Genomic DNA, 4,573 nt, shown 5'->3' with positions numbered 1-4,573 from the left:
TTGTAAGTTACTGAAATTTGAGCTTTTTTTGTTACTTCAGCATAATTTAGTCTAAGCTAGAGTTTACAGACAACGACAATACCTGAAATTGAATAGTTTCTGTGATATCTGTTAATTTCACATTTGTCTTGCATGATCTTCACAATAATTCCATGGGGTAGAAATGATCACATTCCCATTAACAACTGAGAAAACTGCAGCTCATCAAATTAGCTCAGGGCTGACTAATAAGATATATGGAATATGAATAAGAGTATAAGTCTGGCTAATTTCTAAGTTTCACCCACAGAGTCCTGTCTCATGGAACTTTAGAACTAGATATCATACAGTGCAATATGTTCATTTTACAAAAGAGTCGTCTCAAGTCCTCAGTTGTCATATATAGTTCCACTACCTAGATATAAAGCTGAAACTTAAACCATTAATCTCTATGAGCTAGAAATCAAACCTATAATCTCACAGTCTAGTACTCCTGTGTGTGTGTATGTGTATATACATATACATATGTAAAATTATACCTTTGTAAATATGGAATATAGGGTACATATATATTTATATGTCTTCTTGATATTGGAATGATAAACCTTTAGATTAGGAATTAATTCGTAATATGTATTTTTACCAATATGATAGTGTAGTACCTAAATAAACAATGAAAATATTTTTGAGTTATTATTTTATATCCTATAGATATAGAGTAATTTTGATTTATATTTTGTGGACTCTTGATTATGATATAGTGTCACCTACTATGATTTTCCTTTTACTTGGAGTATAAAAATATAAATAGGATTATCCTATTTCTTAAGAAGACTTGAATTTTGGTCTTTTATTTCTTGCTTACTTTGTCATCATAATAGGACATTCTCTCTATTTTCATCCAATTAAAAACATGATTACATCGTATTTACAGAAATAGTTTAGCTTTATTAAATGAAATATATAAATCCAGTTTTTCTATGTTAGAAATCTACTTAAAAAGAAAAGTTAAAAAATTCCATTTATAAAATCTTGCATTAGTAAACCATGTACATATATAAATGTGCCATAAAGCCTATTAATAGGCATTTTGTTTACATATTTTTATCTCAATTATCTGTGCCCACAGGACTCATTCAATCAATTTTTCACTAAGTAGTTTTCAAAATATAATTACTCTTATAGGTAAGACTATGAACAGCAGTGTCATTTACACTATAGTTCACTAATTGCACTTCGAAGCCATTGTAATGAATTATACCAGTACATTCTTCAAGAAGATCAGTTAATGCTAATCATTTGTATCACATATATCACTTAGAAGAGATCCATCCATAAAAGTCTTTCATTTACAGCCTCATTTCTTTTTAATTCTCTTGTAATGCAAGTTATAGCTGTAAATATATACAGCATGTGTTTTCTTAACCTTCTGACCTGTGGACTTTGGTTCTAAGTATCTAGAGACAAATAATATTTTATAGTAGGAGCAAAATTATTTACTTTGTGATTCTATGCAATAATTATTCTTACATAATTAAATAATTGCTGTTTATAGTGATCTATATTTGGATCAAATTTTAAGAGCTTAAATAAAATCTCATTTCCCCTAAATTTTTTTTTATCATCCTCTTCAGTGTTCCCAGACCATATTTTTACATTTTTCCTATGTTCAAGAAAGCTGGTATTTAATGTGTCTCTTAGTTAACAATAAGTGACAAGAAGTTTTTTGTTTTTAAACCTACATGTAATGGGAAGATTTTACAAATAATGAAGGCATACACTAGATTATGAGCATGCTGTTTTATCATAAAATAATTATAAAATAATTTTTTAGACCCACTATCATGACAGAAGATGACATAAATACATTGACAAAACTGTCAAAAACCTCCTTTAAAATATTACTCCTTGGTGAGAGCAAGATGGCCACTACCAAGTGAGTGTTGCGGACTTGCAGAGGAGGTGGATGACAAAGTTCTTCATGCTGCTTTTATCCCTTTTGGAGACAGCACAGATATCCAGATTCCTCTGGATTATGAAACAGAAAAGCACCGAGGATTTGCTTTTGTTGAATTTGAGTTGGCAGAGTATGCTGCAGCAGCTGTAGACAACATGAATGAACCTGAGCTGTTATATGGACAATTCGTGTCAATTTGGCAAAACCCATGAGGATTAAGGAAGGCTCTTCCAGACCAGTTTGGTCCGAGGATGGATGGTTGAAGAAGTTTTCTGGGAAGACTCTTGAGGAGAATAAAGAAGAAGGGACAGAGCATCCCAAAGTGGAAACCCAGGAGGGAGAGCCCGCTGTAAAAAAACAACCTGGTCAAATCCTCAGGTGTACATGGACATCAAGACTGAGAGCAAGCCAGCAGGCTGCATCCAGATGCTCCTGGGTTCAGGCGTCATTCCCGTGACAGCAGAGAATTTCTGCCGCCTGTGCACCCATGAGAAGGGCTTTGGCTTCAAGGGCAGCAGCTTCCACCACATCATCCCCCAGTTCATGTGCCAGGGCTGCAATTTCACCAACCACAAGGGCACTGGGGCAAGTCCATCTACGGGAGGAAGTTTGATGATGAAAAATTTATTCTCAAACACACGGGACCAGGCCTGCTCTCCATGGCCAACTCAGGCCCAAACACCAACAGTTCCCAGTTCTTCCTGACATGTGACAAGACGGATTCGCTGGACGGCAAGCACGTGGTATTTGGGGAGGTCACAGAAGGCCTGGACGTCTTGCGGCCGATTGAGGCCCATGGCAGCAAGGACGGGAAATCCAAGTAGAAAGTCATCATCTCCGACTGTGGGGAGTACATGTGAGAGGGCAGCTGTCAGCCCGGGGAACCAGCACCCAAGGTGTCCCATTTGCAGCAAGCAGGGCTTTGTGTCCTGGCCCTTCCTCGGGGTCAGCGTGGGGCAGCTCCTCTGCAGGCATGGCCTGGGCCTCCTCTGGCTCTTCCCCAAGTGTGGCCATGGGCCCGGGTGCCACCCTCCCCACTGTGGATGGCCGTGCATGGCCTTTCCAGGCCAGGGCCTCTCCTGGGTCCACCAGTGTGACTCCTAGACATTTTCCTTGGTAAAAAAAATTATAGTTTTTGTTAAAAAAGTATATATATATATATATATACACTACTCCTTTCTAAAATGTACCTATTAAGTGGTGTTACTGTAACTGTTATGGAAATTGAGAAAGATTCTTACGGGAATTCTTTTTGTTATTGTCACATATATTATATGAAAAGATAAGTATAATCTGAACACTGCAGAAGCTGATTCTTTATGAAGTATTGATTTTCTATTCAAAACAATATTTTTTAGAAATAATATAATTTCCTCTTAAGGAAAGAAAATTTATGTTGTCTGTTGTCATAATTTGAATTTCTGACCTCATCTTGTAAAATCAGGAGTAGAAGATAAAAAAAGATGGCTTTGGTGAGACTTTATGAGAGAGAGTGAAAGCTGACAATAATATATGGCTGATACTGTATAAAGTTCAGATTCCATACAAGATCGTATTTAATCCTCTGCCAAATAATGCTACTGTCCCCATTTTGTATATAGTGAAACAGGCTCAGAGAAGCAACTTGCCCATTATTACACAGTTGTAAGAGATAGCACTGGGCTTTGAAACCATTAGCCCTATGCCAGAATTGTAATCTCTGCGTTATACTGAATTTTGGTGATGTGGCTATAGCAGGTTATAGTACAAAGCCTACTTGCAAAACTCCATTTTGCTGTACGGAGTCTTACCAATATACAAACTCATGTGTTTGTGTTTGCCTGATATTTGTTACACTTATACAGAGGGAATGGACAAAGTTTATTGACTCTTATAAACACCCAGAACTAAGAAAATATTTAGCAGTGTTGTCTCTAAATATCTCATCCTTTTAAGAAAAATGAACACCTTAAAGTGTTACTTTCCAGTTGGTATGCTTAATCATACAGTAAAATCTCACTTTAAAATATATCAAATGTGGATTTAAACCAGATTAGTTTCCCCCAAATACCTTATTCTAGTTAAAGCCCAGGAGTAGAACTTCTGTCTCCTAATGCCAGCATTGTATTTCATTCCTTGCATTTCTGTTGCTACTACATTATTTTTTTAAAAATATTGGGATTTAGGATATATGTTGGGTTGTTTTGTTTTGGCTTGGTTTTGTTAGAAATTCAGGGAAGGAACTATTTTATTCAGCATTCAAATGGAATGCTGGACATAGAAGTCAGGATTTCAATTTCCAAAAACACAGTTACAGGGAATACATCTTAACCTAAAAATTGGACAAAATACGTGAAACAATGGTTTTCAAATTTTGGACAACAGGCAGCACAGGATAATGTGTTTTTTTTTTTTTTTTTGGCTGCATTGGGTCTTCATTGCTGTGCCTGGGCTTTCTCTAGTTGTGGAGAGCGGGGGCTACTCTTCGTTGCAGTGCAGGGGCTTCTCATTACGGTGGCTTCTCTTGTTGCGGAGCACAGGCTCTAGGCGCGTAGGCTTCAGTAGTTGTGGCACGCAGGCTCTAGAGTGCAGGCTCAATAGTTGTGGCTCACGGACTTAGTTGCTCCATGGCATGTAGGATCTTCCCGGACCAGGGCT

At 37.1% G+C, this 4,573-nt stretch overlaps 1 pseudogene; it reads left to right on the top strand.

Annotated features, from left to right (window-relative positions):
• Positions 1–1,929: 1,929 nt before the first annotated feature.
• Positions 1,930–2,796, top strand: LOC132500027 (peptidyl-prolyl cis-trans isomerase E-like; annotated as a pseudogene).
• Positions 2,797–4,573: the final 1,777 nt, after the last annotated feature.

This window comes from Mesoplodon densirostris, chromosome 12 (assembly GCF_025265405.1).
Source record: "Mesoplodon densirostris isolate mMesDen1 chromosome 12, mMesDen1 primary haplotype, whole genome shotgun sequence".
NCBI classification, from domain to species: Eukaryota; Metazoa; Chordata; class Mammalia; order Artiodactyla; family Ziphiidae; genus Mesoplodon; species Mesoplodon densirostris.
The sequence above is the reverse complement of the archived record's forward strand: the minus strand, read 5'-3'. Positions and strand labels throughout refer to the sequence as shown.